Source organism: Pinus tabuliformis, chromosome 7 (assembly GCF_031772625.1).
Source record: "Pinus tabuliformis cultivar Carrire ecotype Pingquan chromosome 7, CPIR1, whole genome shotgun sequence".
Classification (NCBI taxonomy): domain Eukaryota; kingdom Viridiplantae; phylum Streptophyta; class Pinopsida; order Pinales; family Pinaceae; genus Pinus; species Pinus tabuliformis.
Window position 1 is genome coordinate 720,693,351 of NC_142293.1, and position 22,788 is coordinate 720,716,138.

At 34.4% G+C, this 22,788-nt stretch overlaps 1 pseudogene; it reads right to left on the bottom strand.

Annotated features, from left to right (window-relative positions):
- Positions 1-20,485: 20,485 nt before the first annotated feature.
- Positions 20,486-22,238, bottom strand: LOC149249561 (3-ketoacyl-CoA synthase 9 pseudogene; annotated as a pseudogene).
- Between the last annotated feature and the right edge of the window lie 550 nt (positions 22,239-22,788).

The window sequence follows — 22,788 nt, forward strand, 5'->3', positions numbered from 1 at the left end:
AGGAATGATAAGGGAAATATTGGAGGAAGGGTCTTACTATGGAAGCCTATAATTATTCTGAGATTTTCTTTTAGTTTTCAATGATGCACTTATATTATGTCCCAAGTCCTCTCAGGACCACAGAGCTGCAGTGGTGCTTAGATAATTAGAGAAAAGTTAGATGATGAAGATATTCCAGACAGAAGCTTTGCTAAAATAGGAAGGCCTGTCCACTAGAAAAAGGAACCCCAGGGCTATCCCGCCCCCCACCAATGCCACCAAATTCAATCCCAACAGAAAAAAGATAAACACAAGGCCATTATTAGGTGGGGCAAGAGTTGTCACGAGATACAAAACCACCAGTGGTTTGAACACTACGGAATAATAATACAACTCCCAAGAACCACCCAAGGAAGCAATTGTGGTCCTCTTTCTCTTCTTACATTTTCTTTCGATTACTATCTCTGCAATGATGGAGGTAGGGTTTTCATGTGACCTCCGAAATATCTTCCTAATATGAAACGAGAAAGACAATTTCAGTGAGTTGTTATTGTGATTGATATCATAATACATTTGGTGAACATGTGTAAATAGCTAACTTATTTTATTTTTTGTGTGTTTTGGTGTAATGTAGATTATGGGAGATCTAACACATGTAAAAAAAAACAGAAAAAACTATTAAGTGGGAAGTGTGGCATGATCTTTTCAAAAATGTGGAGTAGTTTGGGATAGTTGTTGCGAGGGTCCTTTCCTTCTAGGGTAAGAATAAACTTAGATTAGGTTAGTTGGGTTGTGGTCTAGTAGTAGACCGGTGGAATTTTGGCACAACCAGCCCAAGTTCAATTCTGAAGGCATTCCATTTGGATCTACTACCTGGGAATCCCAAGTGAGATATCCCTACTCTGGAAAAAAATGGAAGATTTTTATATGTTAAAAATGGAAAAAGAAAAAAGTAAGGTCATATTAGGATTCAACAATAAGGAGTTTGTTGCTTGGGTTACTAGTTTTGCTACAATTATAAGTCATCATTTTTTTATTATCCTCTAATGGCCTACCTTTCTATACCATGACGATTAATAAATCAACTTGTTGACGGTGTTGAAACCACCAACATGTCAAGGGATCTCCCCAATAAGAAGTCCCAACTAGGCCTCATACCGTTTAGGGTAGGAATCCCAACAGTGGGTCGTACGGTATCGCCTTGACCACAGTTGCATGCAGAGGAAAGTAAGATGTCCCTGTTGGTAGCAAGGGTGTAACATGCATAGCAACCCAAGGAAGGTGCATGAAAGGTTCTAACACATGGAAAGTGAGGTGAGTGCGCCCCTTGGAAACCTATAGAAGCACGCGGCTAAGAAGGGAACACACGAGAAAAGATACATCACAAACTGGAAAGCAAGTAAGCTAACAATCCAAAGTGATGGTTAAAGCAACAACACATTTCAATAAGATTCATACATACATAAACATAAAGAGCCTATACACACATGCGTAAGTAAACATATACATATATCATTAGAGTAAACAGGTTAGCTGAAATACAATAACAACATATGCATGAAACGTGTTAGCTCTGTTATATTAAGAAGTGAAAGTTCCAATCATACAGTACAACCATGACCAACCACTAGTCCCGATAGCAGAACGTCACAATCACTACTGCCTGCTCCTCCAAAGAGATATACTGGCTCTACACTGTGGAGAAGCCAAGGCTCATTACAATAATCTCCAAGATTTCTCTAAGATACTCCTATCGGAAGCTTGGTTGACCAAAAGCCTCTACAATGAGCTATGAGGTACTATATATAGCAAAGGGTGGGGTGACCCTTGACATTCCCCTTTGTGACTATTCACCTATCCTCATGACTCTTCAACTACTCTATGACTGTTACATTCAACTATTGACACTTGAACTTCCACTTGACAATATGTTACATACAATCTACACATGTACCCATGCAAGACAAAATATGCTTGAGAAAGCCATGCAATCTATCACTAACACTTGGACAGTTGTGGTAAGACCAAATCTTCGACATCCTTGTGATGACCGATGGTGGTGAACTGATGCCAAGCTTGGTCATCTGTGATGGTGTCCGCATGCTCATTGGTGACATCCTCCTGAAAGCGAACTCTTGCCTTCGTTGCATCCAGGTACACTGATATGGCTCCTCTGTCCAACTTGTCTGATACTATGTGCATCACTGTCTTGAGTGCAGTTGGACCAACAACATACTGATGCATAGTGTCTATGTTGATCTCCAAGTGTGTGCTGGTGACCATGAACATCAACTTGTCAAAATACATGTTCAGCTCCAGTTGGACTTGCTTCTGGTCTTTGCCTCGGTGAGTGTGCCAATGGGTGAGATCGCATGCATGCGCATAATGACATCCATGCTCCTGAATAACCTAGCATGCGATCGACAAAACTGCTCACCTTATCTGCTACATGTCAACTGCTGAATGGATCTATAGCCCGTATGGGCACAGTTTCATTAGTCTGTGGATGTTGCGCCTCTTGATGTACCTGTTCCTGTTGCAACTCCTTCTCTCATATGTGCAACTCCTATTCTTCCTTGAGTTGCTGCTTCAACACCTACAACTCCTTCTCTGTTTCTCTCTCTGCCTTCGTGCGATCCTCTTGTCGCACCGTCGCCTCATAGCCTCAATCTCCAAAGTTGCTTTCATCACAGGTGGATCTGCTTGAGCTTGCAACTTTGTTCCGCCTCTGCGCTGTCAACAACCCTCCTCTTACATTTGTCGCATGCAAGTGTGCTACCTTCTGCTACTACTGATGGTGTTGCTCGCTGTGACTTCGCTGCCATTTCATCTTGATATCCTTATTTATGAACAACTTGATGTTGTCATAGATAGGCAAGTTCATAGACACTTGATCAACTGCATCCCCAGTTGTGCTCTAAACGGTGTCTTCGAAGTTGCTCTCTTGGAAGCCATATGTTCTGTTGAGAGGTAGACGAACACCTGTGATACCTGGAGACATACCAACACTCGTGAAATGAAATTTGTCAGTTGCAAACTAAAATGAACTAGAGGACTGACATGCAACATACATGTGTGACTGTCTGTGAAGATTGCGTAATTTTCACAGGGAGGCTAGGAGACTGACTGCCAATACCGTGTAAGGCATAGTCTGGGCTATCGGGAGGCTAAATAACTATTGGAACTATGCAATGCATAGTCCATCCTAGCCTATTAAGGAATGAAACTACGCAATGCGCAATTTCAGTTAGAAGTGACATGCAAACTAGCAAACTGCATTGTGCAGTTTCTGGGGCCAACAAGGCACTGCCTCCTAGAATTACACAATGCAATCTTGGAGGTCAGTGCTGGGCCAAACTTGCACAATTTCTTGAGGGGAGGCAGATCCTTCACTTCCAGAGATGCGCAATGCTAGCTGGGCAAGGAAAGGTCCGGGCTAAGGCATCCCAGACCCTCTAACAGGTGACTGAAAACATGAGAAGTCTGGATGCATGGTGAAACTGAGTGTAAACAAGAGTGAATGATCATGCATGTAAACAACAAGTGCACGACTTAGAAAACAGGAAAGCATGCATGTGTGTGAAACGGGTCGCCGCAATGACAACTGTCAATGCAAAAACGGTGTCATGCATGTGACAACAGTGATATGCGAACAAAAACTGAAAAAGTGCTTCTAAAAGCTAAAATACATCAAAACGACAACAAGCACTTGTTGAAATCAAGCAGACAACACTCACACAAAGCGAAACACAAAAAATCACAGAAACGTAGCGTAAGACATGAAAATCAAACTTGCGTTGAAACAACTAATCTGAAAGTGTCAAAGACTCCTGGATGCAATGTCGGATGTCAGAGCTACAAGTTCGATGTGAGGAATGAACTCTATAGCTTCCGGTTGATGAGTTTTGATAAGATCGAGGTTATGACATGCTTGCCACAAATCCAGGAAAAAGTGACACTTGGCGAGAGGTTTCTAAAATGAGCTTTGCATGTAACCTCCAACTGCTCAAAATAGATCCCTAGACCTAGGGATGCCTTTTGTGTACTTCCTTTTGCTATTTCGGGAAGAGAAGTCCATGCATGCAAATCAATTTTGGTCGGTCCAGGAGGGAACCAATCAACATGAAGGCACATGCGATAGCCTGCTTGACTAAGAGAGGGATTTGCACAATTTCGTATAGGAACGTGGTTGGCTGTCCCAGAGGGATTGTGTAATTTTTGGGTAGAGCAGGTGACTGTTAGCTAGAATTGCGCAATTTCTAGGCTGAGCTATAGTGTTGGGCCATATTGCACAATTTCTAGGCTGAGTTGCAGTGCTAGGCCAGATTGCACAATTTTCCCAAGGAAGACTGTCTGACTACATTGCGCAATTTCTGAGCCCAGCAAATTTGCACAATTTCTAGAGGAAAGGTTGTTTCCCCTCCAGAATAGCGCAATTTTCTGAAGGAGCTGCTCAACCAGCAACTAGCCCAAGTTCGGAGTGGCAGCCTATGAGGGGAGTGAAGCAAACCAACATGCACAGGCTAGAAAGCTGCTGAAAAACCAATGAGGCCTATGTACTTGACATTGCAAGACATGCTGCTAGGATGGTTGGTAGGGAGGCTCCAAAATAAAGCTAAGGAAAAAATTTGGAGGGTGGTTGTAGCCACTACAACACAACTATTCTCTATCCTCTTTCAGTATCATCTTGATTTTAGTTGTACTTTAGTGTTATGTTCTTAATGGGTTTGCTAATTTTGTAAACTCAGAAGACTTGAAAGCCTAAATGTTGTCAATGTCAAGGTCAACAATTGAATGGATTGTTAATACCCCAGGAGATACACAAAAATCATACATATGTTGTATAGTTTACATTCTAAGAGGTTCAAATGCAGTCATTACTAAAGGAGGAAGTTCAAATTCAGTCATTTCTAAAGGAAGTGGCTTGATATTTGATAACCTACTTAGGAAGCATTTTTTCCTAATTCAGAAGGATGCTTCAATTCAATTTATGGGGTCTAATTATTCAATTCACAGTGATTGGCATTGAAAAAATTGTCTCTATCCTATTGGAAACTTTTGATGCTCATTCTAGAGATTACAACAACCTTCTAAGGACCATGAGTATAATTTCTTAATAGAGTGGGTAAAATAAGAAGCTTCATTTTTCTGCTCAAACTTGATACTATTTTGTAACAAGGTTGGTATATCCATTTGTTGTGGTTTGTATAATTGTGACGTGTTTCCTTTTCCTTGAAAATTTTGGTTTGTTCTTTCTATGTGCTATTAGGTTTTGTCTTTGTAGGGTGTATCAAATGCTTTGCATAATACATTCATGTTTGAGTGGTTAAAAGAGGTAAGCTATTTGATATTCATGGAATTTATCTGGTGATGGAAATGATTTTGTTTGAATGGAAATGTATTCAGGTGGAATATTTTGTCCAATGGTATGCCTTGTGATGACAATTGAAAATTCAACAATGATTTTTGGCCTTTTCCCAGCACATGTGATCTGGACATATGTTTGCATGGTCAGGTGTTCACTTCAAGTGCTTGCATTCATTCTTGGAAACTTAAAATCATTATCATTTTATTCAAAATCAAAGAGATTAGTTTTTAAGAAGTATGGAATAAACATTATATTTGAAAGTAGCTAAAATCATGGTACCAATTGAATTGAAACGATTATTGATTTCTTATGCCATCACTTTTTCTGAATTCAGAGCCAAATGACTAGGACCAATTTTAAAGGCTATTCTATGTATAGGCCTACTAGTGCCACTAATTTTGTTGCCATTGGTAGGCCTTATTGGAAGCATTCTGGTGGGCTTAGGCTATGGCCTCTTTACACCTTTGGTGGAAACATTTGAGGTTATTGGATAATAGCATGAAAACAAATTTGTTGATTGCATTTTGATGTGCATCAAAATCATCATTTATAGTTTTAGATACAGTTCAAAACATATACGTTTTTTTGGTTTGATATCATAAATTTCATTTGAGTTTCCCTTATAATGTTACTTTCATTAGAAGGTCTACCCAAATTTTCTATTTTGATGCTAGAATGGGATGTGGAGCATATTCAAAGGAAGCCTTACAGTGGTGTGGGATGTGACAAATACATTTTTTCATTCTTACTTTTCTCTTATATATGACTTGGACAAACAACAACCAAAAAATTGAAGCCCTCTGGGTATCAAGTATCTCTCTAATCATTTTTCATTGTTTAAGCTTGTTCTTTTACATAGTTGAAAGAGAAATTACAAACTCTTGAAGTTGTTTTGTTTCCTTAATGAATTCTCTTTGCTTCTTTGATGAAAGGTGACATTGCATATTTAATTTTGCTCTCTTTTTCTTATTTGGATTGAATTTTTTACGTACAACTTGGTCCTTTGAAAATGGAAGCTAAAGTTGATGCTTCATTTTCCATTATTTTTTCAATGGTACTGCATGTTACATGTTCCATTAAAAAAGTGAATATAAAATACCTACAGTATAGATTAGGAAATGATGAAATCTCAATAAAATAACATGAACGTTTTCAAATTTCTTATATTATTTCAATGACCCCCAAAATATAATTTTCATAGTTTGAAGTAGTTATTGTTTTTCTTCTAATATTAAGAATGAAATGTTTCTTTTAGTTTAATAATATTTTACTTTGATCCCATTGGGTTTTCTTCCACTCCAATCTCATATGAGGGCTTCTTTTGTCTTACACAATATATTTTAAGTTTGAAAATCAAATGGTATGCAAATACCTTCTTGTGATTGTTATGCCTAACTTCTTCACAATGTAATTGAAGATTGTTTTGGCATCTTGTATACTCAATGTAGTCTTGATCCCATAGAAAAGAAAGGGTATTTATATAAAAAAGGAATGCAACAAAATCAATATTGAAGGTCTTCTTAAACTTTGAATGACAACTTTAAACTTAAGAAACCAAATGATCATAAACTAATAGAGGGGCATTGAACATAAAAAATGCCTAAACTGGGATCAAGACTTTGATCTATAATAAGAATATTCTTAGGGACATACAACCTACATTTTGTATAGTTGGTCATATTTGCATTCCTTTTGTCTCCAAACACGCTATCCAGTTGAAATTTTATATTCACTATATTTTGTTAATTCACCATTTGAATCTCTTCTCTCTTTCCACCAAAAATTTACATCTTCACCAGTTCTGAACAATTCTTCTACATCTTTTTCCTCGAAATATGTTCTTAACTTAGATTATTTAGTAGTATTTTTAATGCAACTTCTTTATCACATCTTCTTATCTGTGTTAGTTTTCCCCATGATCCTTGTGAACCATGATGGTTTAAATAGATCAATAAATAAATATCAAAAAACATGGGCCCTTCCATTGATCCCATAAAAAAGAAAGGGTATTTATATCAAAAGGAATGCAACAAAAATGACTATTGAAACCTTGCTTAAACTTTGAATGACAACTTAAAAATTAAGAAGCTAGATGATCATAAACTAAGAGAAGGCATTGAACATAAAAAAAGCCTAAATTTGGATCAAGAAATTTATCTATAACAACAATATTCTTAGGGACATACAACCTACATTTTGTACAATTAGTCAAATTTTGCACTCCTATCTCCAAACACACTATCCAACAGAAATTTAATATTCAACATATTTTGTTATTTTTCTATTTGGCTCTCTTCTTTCTTTCCACCAATAATTTACCTCTCCACTAGTTCTGAATAATTCTTCTGCATCTTTTTCCTCAAAATATGTTCTTAACTTAGGTTATTTAGTAGTATTTTTAATGCAACTTCTTTCTTTATTTTTCTTATCTATGTTGGTTTTCTCCATGATTCTTCTAAAGTATGATAGTTTAAATAGATCAATAAACAAATATCCAGAATATTTGTTAACAAATCTGCAAAATAATTTGTATTTAAGAAGAAACAAATATGAATATGATTCAAAATTCCTACAATAAGTCATTAAGTATTTTCCTTGGTTGGTTTATTTCATGAATCTCTTAAGACAAGGTTTTTGAACTAAATATTGCACTTAGGAAATTCTTGAACATAATGGAAATAAACAAGGACCTACATTTTGAAGTGCACAAAGGAAAATCCTCTCCAATAGGTTTTTCTCTACATTCTGACCTTCTTTGGCCCATTGCGTTAACATTTTGTTGTGCTCCCTCATTTTCTGAGATTTCACTCACAACTTATGATACATAGAGCTAACATTGCCCATATGCTTCTGGAAAAGCCTATTTTTGGGACATTAAACAATTTTTTGCTTTTAATGTAGCATAGTAATCCTGATTGTTAATGTCTTTTCCTATTGCTGAAAATAAAGTCCCACTTTCTATTATATTGCCTCTTTGTTATCGAATTCCTGTAATTTTGGACATGGAATTTAATTAGAATGAATCATAATTTCATTAGGGGGTTCATTATGATAGTGTTTATGGGCTTATTGATGTTTACCTTGCACCAAATGTTGAGATGAATCTTATTTTTTAGAGTATAACAATTTCATATGCTTGGTGTAACTCTTAATTCTTTAACATGATTTAGCCTTTTTGTGCATTCAACTCTTAGTCTTTGCATAGATATTTTCTTGCTTCAGTGTTGTATATTAATGCTTTAGAGTTGTCCACTCAACCAATCTTTTTTGGGTTTGTGCCTTAAGTTTTTAGGTTGTTAGGTGGAAAAAATGGAAAGGGATGTGAGTGCAAGGACCCATGTTCATTTTTATCTGCTATGTTTTCTTCATTTTATCTAAAATTGCAATTGAATGGTCATGATTTGCATGATTTTTTGATGATATGCTTTTGAAATAGTTTGTCATGTTCAATAAAATCCTATTGCAACTCCTAGAAGGTAGAATTTATCCTACACATAATGCTCTTCTTCGGGTGTATAATCATGTTGTCACTTCTGGACTCGAGAAAGATAAATTTTTAGCAACAAGACTCCTTGTTCTGTCAAACCAGATTGGGTATTTCCTTGGAAAGGGTGGCATAATTATTTCTAAGATGAGAAAATTAACTGGATCAAATATATGGATTCTTGGCAAGGACCAATTGCCAAAATGTGCATCCCAAAATAAATAAGTTTTGCAGGTATCTTCAATATAGTAATTAATAATTCTTACATAATCCCCTTTGCTGCAATTTTTTAATATCAGATGAAATTTCTAGTTCATGCCTAATGGTTTTTTGAAATGAAAAAGTTACAAATTTGTTTTACATTCCATTGGATAATATTTATATTGACGTTCAATCTTATGTAAAACAGCTAGTTCATTCAAGAGTTGTTTTATTCATTGCTTCTTTTGGCATAATAACGTACTAGCAACAATAGGACATCTCTCTTTCTCCATACATGAGCATTATAGTGCATTGTTGCTTTCTAGCTTGTCTTGTAGTGGCTTCCACAAATTTCAAGCAAGTTCATTTCCATCTTGAGTTTAAAAGGTCTATTCTATTAGAAATCTACCAAAGTCTAGTGTTCTCTTGAGTTTAAAAGGTCTATTCTATCAACAAGCTACCAACCCAATATTCTTTTATCAGTAATTTTGGAAATTGTTTCGAATTGTAACATATATTATCTCTTAATAAACTCCTATAAGATTTTATTTGGATATCATTTGAGCCATAATAACAATTTAACTAGAAAATTTGAAAGATATACTGCTTTTCTATATTGTGGTGGAACCATCTATCACAAGATTTTGTCTATATATCACAAGCCATAGTAACAATTTAACTAGAAAAATTGAAAGAAACATTGATTTTCTATCAATTTGTAGGTGGTAGCCCTATATTAATATAGGATGCACACTCCCTATTATATAATTTTTAGGAGGAAATAACATTTTACCACTGGAATATGTTTCTATTTATATTTTTATGATCATAGTGATATTTAACCTCAATTCTTCCTTTGCCCTTGTTCTTTTTTCTTTTCCTTCAATTGGAATTTTAGTTTGTTCAATAAGTTGTATATTAATGTTGCAATATATTTGCATTCTTTTATAACTATCTTGAAAATCGGGGACATTTTTAAATGTTATACATTAAATTCTAACTGTTGCCCGAGGGAGTGAATATATTCAGTGTTTTTTAAAGTGATGTTTTATCTTCTATAAATTTAGATTGTTCAAACCCAAGACTAGCAAAAACATAGATACTTGACTCTTAGTTAACTTATCTTAATGAAAAAAATAGAGCATAGATATGTAACATAGTACAAATATCTTAGTGTATGTTGAAAATATATCACAGAGAGAAAAGTAGATATCTATAAACTAGAGGCAAAACTGAACCAAATGAATGAAACATGGATTAAAACCACATGATGAACAAATATATGTAGAGAATAACTGAGACACATTCTATTAGTGAATAACAAATTCTTTGTACAACATGTACAAATGAAAAATCTACCCATGAATGTCCTCAATTCACCCAATCCCTTATTAGTTACAATGCATCTTCTTTCATCGATATAGGAGCTCCTTTGGATAAAATCTCCCGGAGAATTGGAGAAATCATAATCTACAAACTCTTCTTATTAGTAATTTAGTACCCCAACTGATGTGGAAATCAAAGGCACCTTGCAGCTAAGAGCAATTTGGAAGGCGTCAAAGGTCTTTAAGCCCAAAATCTAAAGGAAATGAGATTTCCTTAGATGAAGTTGAAATTTTGAATGACCATGTTTTTATTAATTGAGTTATAATGATACACCTTTAGCTGAAATGACATGGTTTGTTAACAATCACTTATACAAGTGAGGCATTTAAAAGATTGTTGATCTCACCCTAGGCCATGAACTCCAATGTATGGCTAGATATGAAAGAGGAGTTTAAGATCAACAAAAATTTTTATAAGAAATTACCCAAAAAAAGGGTACAGACCCCTCACCTATCCCTATAAACGTTTTGAAAAAGAAAAGTTAGAGAGCACATTCCATCCTACTTCTCCAAGCCTATTTGACCCTTTCACTTTAGAGAATAGGAAATAAAGATGGGTCACCCTTTTTCAAACCCTATAAAATTACTAGGTAGCGTCATGATAAGAGAATTAGGGATTCAATGGTTAGATGATTCAATATAGGTCTTTCAAACCCTAAAAATTTAATAGATGGTGTCATGAAGAGAGAAGTAGGGCTTCAATAGTCAAATGATTCAATATCGTTTTCTTACTAAACCTTTCCATGGGCTTCAAAGCATTGTTGTGATTTTTGAAATATTCACTGTTATCCCAAACTTGTTTTAAGTCCTCATAATGTTTTCATTTTTGTTTTTACCATTTTTTCAAGAGTTCTCCAGAATCCATGTCCTTCTCCCTACACTAATTGTTTTCTTCTTGAACCCTTGTGAATACTTGTTGGAGGGCTTCAAATTACCTTTGTGGAAGGAACTTTAAAGCCAATATTCCAGAGATCAATTTACTTCTTCAACCCATCAACTTCCTCCTGTGTTATGGTAGTTACAGGGTGAGTAGATGTTTCTATGACTAGTATGATGGAAGGATAGTGAGTGCAGAAGATGAAAAAATATATGAAAATATCTAAATCTAATGGTGAGCCTAGTAAGACATAACATGATCAAAATTTAACTCAACCACTTTATTTGCAATCTAGCTTTCTATTTCACTAATATGTGTAGGTGACTTAGTGAAGGTTACAGAGCTAAATTCACCTATTTTGTGTGTGTATTTTCCCATCTTTATCTTCTCCATCCATCCTTTTTTCTTTCTGACTTCTTTCTTGAGAACATTCAATGTTAAGAAATTGAAAGTTAGTCCAGTCTTACAATTCAATGGTCAGAGAGCAACAAATTCAATACTAGTTATCACAATTACTACAACTATAGTTTTCCCTTTTTGACTTATTTTTTTGAGAACATTCAATGTTAAGACATTGAAAGTTAGTCCAGTCTTACAATTCAATGGTCAAATAGTAATTGATTGAAAACTAGTTATACATGGTATATATGTCACATATATATAATATGGTATATAATGTACCATTATCAAGAAAATGAACAATAATGAAATTAACATAATTGTAATGAAAGAGTATAATGGTAAAATTCTCTAAAAGAAACTAACATTGAATTCCAATATTAGTGATAAAGAATTGAACAAACTTGAATCTTTGATGGATGGTTATGAACATGGGATAGTTAACAAGATTTCTCTTAAAAATTGGTTGATGTTTAGTTAATCATGTCATTGGCTTGTCTTTTGTGCATGGTTTGGATCTAAGATTAGTTGCAACCATGTTTGACAATGAAAAATGCATTAGTAAGAAGCAAATCAATGCATAAGACCGCTTCATCCTCAAGCTTTCAACAAATATGTCAACATTGACATCTAGGAGTGATGGTCTTGCATACATTATTAGGCATGTTATTTTTGGCTACTTCAGCCTAAGAAGTGGTCTTTTGATTTACATGGAGGATTCTCATCTTACTAGCATTCAACCCACTAGAGGTGATGCAATTTACTGGGAAACAACAATAAATTCTTTCCTTTAGGACTAGAGAGCTATGGATGGTGTCATGATTGCTCATTTTGGCCAAAATTCTTTTTTCCTTTTTCATATTTGGAGAGGCTACAATGATACACACAAAGACTCATATGTAAGAGGTGTGGACAATTGAAGAAGTTTGCTTCAATATTCCTAGACTATCCATGGATTTCTTTATTCATCTTGTAGACATAATATGCAATCCTATGAGTGAGATCTGTGAAATTCCTTGTGAAGATAGAGGAAAATATACTATTGGAAACAATTGATAAAAGGTCGCTGCTTTGTGAAAGCCTTAACAAAATATTGATAATATAATTTGGATAGTGGAAGTCTAATCCTCTTCTCCACCTATTTGAGCACTTGAGCCATTCTTAGAGTTAGATTTAAAAGCAATGTGGCATTTTTTTCCACATGTCATTGAAGTGCATGTAAGGGCTCTAGAGTGTACAATTGTTATTTTGGTTTCCCTAGCCGAGGGTGCAAGAGCCATGCCTACTTCAAACTATATGACATTTTCATGTATCGAATCATATTTCCCTTCAAAATCTGCTTGAATTCTCTTTAGTGCAGGCAGGAGATGAGAGACATATTCCTGGATGAATATATGAACTGTGTTGAATAATATTTCCTTAGCCAATTCATTAACAGAAGGAAGCTAATTTAATATTCTCTTTGAATCCATTAACTAATCAATTAATTCATCCAACATTATTTCTATTGGATTCACTGCAAAAAGGAAAACAAATATCAACCAAAATTCTAGATGCAAAATCGATTCCTTGTGCCTTCCAAGTCCACATCCTTATTTCCTGCATCGTTACCTCTCTATTAGTCTACATTCCTCTACATGTATTATAGGTCGGTAAAAAATCTTAAAATAAGAATGCGGATATCAGGATGATGTGTTGTGTGGATAAAATATATAATAATAAAAAATCAAGCTTCGAGAGGGATTAATCGCCTCTTTTGAAAACCTTTTTTACAATGAAATATTACTCCAAAAGATTCTCACTTTAAGGGATAGATCTAGTTTTGTTGGTCATCAATGTTTGAGTGATATTACTTCAAAATGATTTTGATTGATGTATAGTGGAACATTATGTTTTTCGTGGGTTGAGCAATATCTGCTCGTTATGATTTAGTTTACTGTCTATTTTTCAATTCACTTTTATATATCTCAATTTTTCTTTGTTCTTATCATTTTGGCCTGACAGATAGAGTCCCTATTAGTTATGTTATGTGGTCATGAGTTTATTATTGATTCACAGCTCAAACTGAATTATAGAATGTAACATACATATTATTATCTATTGGGGTCATCTTTATTTACTTTTATTTTTTCCTTTTCTTAGCCATAATTTGAATGGCCTTCCTTTAATAATTAATTCTACTGTCTATTAGGTGCTTTGGATTACTTGGGCTTAATGGATGTGGTAAATCTACACTACTTACTACTCTAGGATATCGGGAGTTTCCCATACCAAATCATATGGACATTTATCATTTGACTAGGAAAATAGAAGCAACTAATATGGCTGCGTATAGGTTATGATAAATTGTGACAAAGAGAGGCGAAAACTCGAGGAGGAAGCTGAAGCTTTGGCTACACAAGTATGCCAAAATCTAGAATTTGGGAAATATATCACCTTTATTTTTTTATTGAAATGCATTTATTTTTTTTAGATGGTTAATATTTACTTTGGTTTCAGAATGTCTTACATCCTTCCAATCAGTTTTGAGATATTTTACATATACATGAAATGGATTATACAATCTTATTTTTCGATGGAAAAATGAAATGGATTATAAAATATTATTTTCTATAATTGATGGTCTAGGATGATGTAAGTCGAGAGGTGCTAGATGAAATATACAAAAACCTAGAATATTTGGATGTTGCAACAACATAAAGGTGATCTACTGCAATTTTATTTGGCTTAGGTTTTGATAAATGCATGCAAAAAAGACAAGTGACTTCTTTGGTGGTGGGCATATGCAAATAGATCTGGCATGAGCATTATTCATGAATCCTACAATTTTATTACTAGATGAACCCACAAATCATCTTGGTGGGTATTATTTTATATGTTTTGAGTGTAGATTTAATGTTTTTATGTTCGAGGTTTTTCATAGTCTCTTTCAAAGATTCTAGCTATGTTGTTGTTGTTCTGTTCGGTTTGCAGATCATGAATTCGATTAGTTGAACCTTGACCTCCAAGGAAACATTAGAAACCCTTCTATTTCAAATGTTATATATATGTATGTATGTATGTACATACATACATACATACATACATATAGATATTTGAAGGGTGAAAAAACAACCAAAAACACTATCAGTGTGCCCTTTGCACCTCTCGGTGCAAACGCTAGTTTACTCTTTGTTTAAATAAGGTTTTGACTTGAAAATTTCAAAGTCAAAGCTCATTTTCAAATTTTTTAAAGCTCAAGAACCTCATCAAAATTAAAGCCACGTGCTAAAATTTTAAAGCGCAAAAATTATATTCAAATTTTACATGTTCAAGAGTAATTAATATTTTTTAAATTGTGTTTGAATTTTTAAATGATGAATTATTTAGTAAATCTAAAAAAATTATAACTATTTTACAATCAATATTGAGGAAATATTTTAATGCTTATTTTAGTAGTATTGAAATGATTCTAACATCCATTCCAAATTGGTATTAATATTTAAAAAAAATAATTTTTTTATATAATAAAAATTTATATATATATATAAGGTGGTATAAGAGGAAGGGGTTATCTATAACTTCAAAGTAAATAAAGAAATAGACTACTCTTGAGCAATGGCTATTTAGAAAATAATCTCATCGAAGGGTATGGGTTGCTACAAAGTCTAATGCTGGAGAGAGTAGCAAAGATTGAAAAATTTGTGGTAATAGGTGATTCCTTGATAATTATCCAACACTTAGTGCTTGGAACATTACCAAAAGAGTGCAAGTTAAGAGGTATCATAGAAATGATCCAAGATATGAAACCATACCATCCTTTTCCAAGTTTAACTTTAATCATGTTTTGAGATTTCATAATGCTAAAGTAGATTATCTTGCTAAGAAAGGTGTAAAACAGGAAGAAGGGTTCCTTGTTCACAATGGACACCCCTCAATTTCTCCCATCCATTTATTATGGCATTGTTTGAATAAAAAAATGAAATTTGGGGAACAAAGAGGACCACAAAAATCAACATGGCTCCCCCTCCCAAAGTGCATCATACACGACACAATATTAATTTCAATTTAATTGGGCTTGAATGTATATGCATGGACAAAGGCCAAAGGAAGCCTATCATTAGTTTGTCATTGTCATTCTATCCCTTATTTGTGTGCTCCTAAGCCATTAATGACATAGTGATAGGACATATTTAATTGTGGAGAGAAAGCAATAAGCCCTCTGTGCAGTGCTTTGTATTCATGGTTGAAATGACATATATTAACATTTATTATGGTGGATTTCTTTGATGTGGTGTTGATGAGGCAAAGAAGGTGTGGTTGCTCTAGGGGGTTTGGAGCAAACACTGGGATAAGAGCCTTTGTGTGTTTTGTCTTCTTGATTCATCCACCGTTAGCGCATTCAAGAGGTCCACAATTTGGTTGCCAATTTTTTAGAATCAATGGTATCTTGTGGTAGCAATCTCAAAGCTTACGGGGAGCTCCCAACACCAACTGGGCATTGGCTCTCACATATGTTAGGAAGGTAATTCAGAAACTTTCCATATCATTAAGAATTTATTTGTCTTTCAAGTAGCAGCGATGAGACTTGTCAGGCATGTCTTGTTGATACTTCTCTGGTGTAAATATTTAATTTAGAAAGTGATGATATGGAAAATTATGGGGATAATTGTTCCTCAATGTCAACCATTTAAGGCACCCTTGATGTTGTGGCTCTATTATTATCTTAATTATTTGAGTTATTTATGTAAGGAGAGGTGCATGGGCTTACCAATATGTAATGTTTCATCATTCATAAGCCCCTAACAATTGGACATCCAATCATGAATTTATAATGAGGGAAACCTAGGATATAGGAATTCATTGTGAAGTTATTGCAATGGAATTCTTGAAGTAGTGAATGGATAGGATAGAGGAAAATGAAGAACCTATGTGTACCAAACTAAATTAGGTCTCTGTTAGAATTATCAATAGAAGACAAAATTTTGCAAAGGTGATTAGAGGATGAGGCAGATGGTTTTGCTAGCAATTGGAAGATCTACATGCAACAATTAAATCCTTGTCTCTTCATATCTCCTCCACTCTAGGTGAGGAAAGTGTAGGAAATGTAATAAAATTAGCTTTGAATGTACCTGTTATATTAGACAATAACTCTAGTACTTGGTGGAACTTACACCAATTTCCCTATATATTATAAGTTTCGTATAATCTTGTTGGGCGTTTGGAGAGTGTACCCATCCAAAAACATCTATTAAAAAAATTAACAGTCAAATATATATGATATATAACAATATTGACGAGACTATAATTATTTCTAACTTCAAATAAAATTTCAATATTAAACTAGGATAAATACACTTAATTTTACTTAATATCAAATTCTCATTACAATTAATAAATAAATAACAATTAACCCTTGAAATATTTATTTTTTAAAATTTTTTTAAAATTATATATATATATATATATATATTCTTTTAAAAAATAATAATGTATTTCGAATATTTATTAATGTCTCATGAAGTATGATATGGGCTTTTAATATTGAAAGCGTATTTTAAATAAATAACACTTCATTGAAACATAAACACAGGTAAAATTGTAATTTTATTTTTTTTATTATTCAAATTATTTTAATAATTTTAATAGACAAGTTTATTTATTTTAAAATAGGGTTTGGAAAATTTTAATAATAATATATTTAAATTAAAGATTGAGATTTATTTTCAAGGAAGTTATGTTTTTTTTTCTCTTTTAATTAAATTCATTAATTAAAAAAAATGTTATGTGATTTTTTGAGCATGTGGTATTGTTAAACCATGTTATTGTAACAAAGCCTATTGATAAATTAAAAATCTCCATGATAAAATGGGATGAATCTCCATAGTTAAGTATCTTGTTATATGTTTTTTCCAAAATATATATATTTTAATTTACACATTAATTTTTTTTTAATAATAATAATTATTTTTAATAGAAAATTCATTTTTCACCCATGGAAAAAAAAGACATAATATACTTGGAGATTAGGGACTTTAAAAAAATACTTAACATTATGATAAGAGTTAGATCTTACAATTCTACTTAGCATTATGATAAAAGTTAGATCTTGCAATTCTACTTAGCATTATGATAAGAGTTAAATTTCACACTTGCCAAGAAATATTCTACATTTAGCGATTTTTGGTGAATTGATAATTATAATCCAACAAGTAGTCAAAATTAAAAAAAAAAGCTTTAAACATACTCAAATCCCCATTTTACATTGACACAATCTGCAAATTGCTAAATTTGATAATGTCCATCTCTTCTATAAAACGAAATCTCGACTCAATGACAAACTCTCTAGCAAATAAAAATGCCCAAGGAATATTGATCTTGGATCTTCCATCTCACCCATCTCATAAACCAATACCATGACAAGATCTCTATTAACTCAGAATTTGGAGAATGTAGTCAAAAGTTAAAAACTGAATTAAGAGATGGGACGCATTTTCTCCCACTCATATTATTTTCAGAGATTTCGCTTCATTCCCTTTCGTCCTGACGGCCTGTTCCACATACAAAGCTTGGATCCGTGTACTCAAATGGAAAGCCCACATCTCCCGAGATTTGTCAGTGGACAGATGTTTGGTGAGTTATTTTGTCAGTGGAAAGATGTTTGTTGAGTTTGTCAGTGGACAGATGTTTGGTGAGTTATAATTTTGTCAGTGGAAAGATGTTTGTTGAGTTTGTCAGTGGGCAGTTGTTTGTTGAGTTATTTTGTTAATAAATCAGAGCGGTAACTAAAGCTTAGAAACTCGGCCTTTGCTTTTCAGGATACATGCTTGCGTCCTCAAGCATTTATGGAGTAAAGCGTAAATTGCAGTGTGAGCATTATGGTTCTAGATTTTTATGTCCGACGATGGCATGGGAAACAACGTGGCATTGATGACACAACGAGGAGCTTTTGATCTGGAGAACGATGAATTGGGTAGCTATGAAAAGAAGATGTTCCTACCATCACAAGATTTCCTGTCTGGATCACATATTGTTTGGGAGATTTGAAGGTTTGTGACGTGATTGCTCCAATGGAGAACCAGAATAGTTGTGAGAATGAGGAAAGAAATATTTATTTTGCTCAGCTGTCAACATCCATGGAATCTATCATAAGTCTGGTTTCCAAGCAAGGAGAAATGATCCTATCTGAGTCGCGAGCCCAGTTTGATCTGCTTGTAGATGTTAAATTGGAAAGATTAGAGGTGGCGAAAGATTTGTTGAACCTCAAAATGGACAATTTGCATCCTTTGTCTGAATCAGAAGCATCTGGGGAGCACACTGAAGATGTTGAAATAAATTGAAAATCAAAGAAATTGAAAACCTCCCTATCCATGGGGTGAATCCTAAGGAGTAGTCTTGCCTGTTAGTTTTCATTTATGCTCTGCAAATATATAGTAGTTATAGGTTTGTTTTGGAAGTTATATAAGAATAGCTTGTTAAAATTATTGTTACGTTGATAGAAAATGTAGGAATTAGTTTTTTTTGCATTCTTTTGTATCCAAAAGAACACAACTGTGTTAAAATTGTAAAAAATTTTAAAATGTAAACCAAACTGCATTGATATCAAAATCCATGATAATAATAACTCTCATTACATTAATATCAAAATCCAAACCAAATTACATTAATATCAAAATCAAATTACATTAATATCAATATCTCAACCAAATTACATTAATATCAAAATTGATGATGAATTAGTCTTTTTTTTTTTTGCATTCTTTTGAATCCAGAAAAACAAAACAAAACTGTGTTAAAATTGTAAAAAATTCTAAAATCCAAACCAAACTGCATTAATATCAAAATCCAAAACCAAATTACATTAATAACAAAATCCAAACCAAATTACAATGACGGCGGCCGCGACTCCTCTCATTATAAATCCAAAACCAAATTACATTAATATCAAAATCCAAACCAAATTACAATGACGGCCGCCGCGACTCCTCTCATTATATTTTTAAATGATTTATGAATATAATTTATATCTCCTAATTATAATAATTCTAAAACCCAAATCAAACTGCATTAATATCAAAATCCAAAACCAAATTACATTAATATCAAAATCCAAACCAAATTACAATGAATGCGGAGCGGCGGCGACAACGACTACTCCTGCTGATTATATTTTTAAATGATTTATGAATATAATTTATATGACTCTCTTAATTATAAGGAAAATTATATTTTTAAATGAAAAATTTATATTTTTAAGTGAAAAATTGGTCAAAATTAATAAATTATAAATATATTTCAAAGGAGTGGATTTAGAAATGAAAAGTGAAATTTTTTCATTATTAAATAGGGTTTAATTAATATTATACATTTTTTTATAAAATAATAATAATAATTATTATTAATCAATTTTGAGACCCTTTGTTTGTGAGACAAGGGATCCACTATTTGACTTCTAAGTCTAAGCAAAGATATATACTCTATCCTCTTAACCATTAAATCCACTCAAGCTAAATCTAACTCACTCAAATATTAATAATATTAAATATGATTAACCATTATCTATAATTAAAAAACATCTTATATCAATAAATAATCAAATCACAACTAATACAATTATATAAATTAAATAATTAATAAATATTAATAAACCTCCATTTTTACCTCTCGCATTATCAAAATTTAAAACAAATATAAAATTTAATATAATTAATTTTATTTTATATTATTATTAATTATTAAAAAATTAATATATAAAATAAATATATATACACAGAAACACTTACAATAAAAATATAATACTGAAAAAATGGAAATCAATTAGAAACGGAGTCTCACAATTTTATCAATTAGAAACGGAGTCTCACAATTTTTTATTAATTAAAAAAAAAAGGCATAACTATTACTTAAAATTTTTCATGGATATAATTACCAATGATTCTTCATTATTACAAATTTAGATTTTGAGGTATTCTAAAATTTTATAAAAATTCAACCATGAAGACTCAGGCTCTATCATAAAGCTGATCATGTCCATCTGTCGCAGTAATCATCAGGGTAATTATTACGAGTGTCACACGGATACCGGTGGATGCAATCATCCCAAACCGTGCTCTGCAAAGGATGGGTTTCTCTCATCACTTCCCACACTGCGCTGTTACACTTGAATCCGGAACCCAGTCCTATCTGCCAAATTCGATCCCCCACCTTAAACCGTCGCTGGGCTTCCATGTAAGCCGCTTCATACCAGATCCCGCTCACAGAAGTGTTCCCGAAGCGATGCAGCGCCATGCGAGAAGGCTCCAGTTCGTAGTCAGTTAGTTGCAGGCTCTTCCCGATAGCGTTGATCACGCCTCGACCCCCAGGATGGACGCAGAAATGCTGGAAGGCGAGCCTGAAATTAGGAATATAAGGCGTCAGATTCATCTTCAAGGCCTTGATGCATATCATATTGTAGGCGTAGTAGAGCTGCTCCGTTATGGGGAGCACTTTGGGGCCCAAGGTGGCCATGTTCTTCCTCGCAGCGTCTCCCGCCACGTCCATGAGTGACGGGCCGAGGAAAACACCAGAGATCCCCTGGTCGTCTTCCTTTACCATCACGCAGTCGTAGGCCTCATCCACGGCGGCCACGTTCGTCCTGACGGCGTGCAAGAGCCTCATCTTTGCGCGAGCTGCGTCGTTGCCTTTGTTGGACAGAAGCAATGCATAGCCACCAACTCTGAAAAGGCACTTGGTGACGATCATGGACTTATTATTGCCCTCATAATGCCCGTTGGCCGTTATGTTCTCACTGCCGATTACCAGAGCATAGGAGTCGCGGTAGACCTTGAAAAGGTCCTTGGCCATGTCCACTGCTATGAGGCTGGCGCTGCAACCCATGCCGGAGAGATTGAAGGTCTTCACGTTCTCTTTCATCTTGTAGCGGTTCACGATCCACGCTGTCAGCGACGGCGCCGGCCCGAAAGTGGAGACGTTGACGATGAGAATGTCGATCTCCCACGGCTTCACGCACGTCTTCCTGAACAGCTCGTCCAGAACGGTCACCATGCACTCCTCCATCTCCACCCGCGTCTCCTCCAAAGTCGCCACCATTTCATTGTTGAAATAGCAGCGGGGAAGGCACGTCTCTTCCCCCAGCCCCGATCGCCGATATACTTTCCACTGAAAATTCGCATTATCTGCATTTATGGGTTCTTGCATCCCCGAAATACAAAAATATATGCTCTGCTCCGTGTTAACCTGACGCTCCGCTGGCGGCTCGTAACAAGCGAAATCCACCAGATAACACTGGTGGCTGGAATGTCGTTGGCGGGTGATAAGAAACAGCCCTCCGCCAAGCATACAGCACACGGCCAGGAGGACCTCTATCGCCCTTGTAACTGTGACTTCCTTCAAGTAGCGAAAGTCCCCGAGCCATTGAAGCTCCGCAGAAGTGGCCACCGCATTCTCGAACGCCAACCATAAGATTCCCATCACCAAATCAATTTCTATACACGCTAGATGAGCCATGACAGATTTGAAGTGTTTAGCAGACTATAAATCTCAGTCTCAACCTGCTTGTCGGGAGCTGTAGAACTCCATAATTTATAAATTGTGTTCGTAAACTTTTCCAACCTGATGCTCTTTTTTTGTCGTCACCGAATTTTGTGTCAGTATTCTCTTTTCTTTTGTTTTTTCTTTTCTTTAATTCTTTTTATCAATTTATTCTCTTCATCAATTATAAGCGTTACGTAAACTTTTCCAACCGGATGCTCTTTTTTTGTCGTCACCGAATTTCGTGTCAGGATTCTCTTTTGTTTTGTTTTTATTCTCTTCATCAATTATAAGAGTTATTTCAACATGTCGGGCCCCAGTTTGTTAGACTCGAATGGGCTAGATAGTACAAGTACAGTACGATAATCAATCGAAACCGCCGCCCTAAAATATGAACAGAGTAGTTTAACCAAATCACAAATTTGTTGGAAAATAGTGGAAATTTTGTTTTGTTACATGGCCCTTGTCTGAGATCGAAGTATTTAAATTTGACATTGTTATAAACGTCTCATTATTAAATAAATCCTTCATTTATCAACATTAAACTAGCTTCAACTTAGATACAACGTAATCTTGAAACAAACAT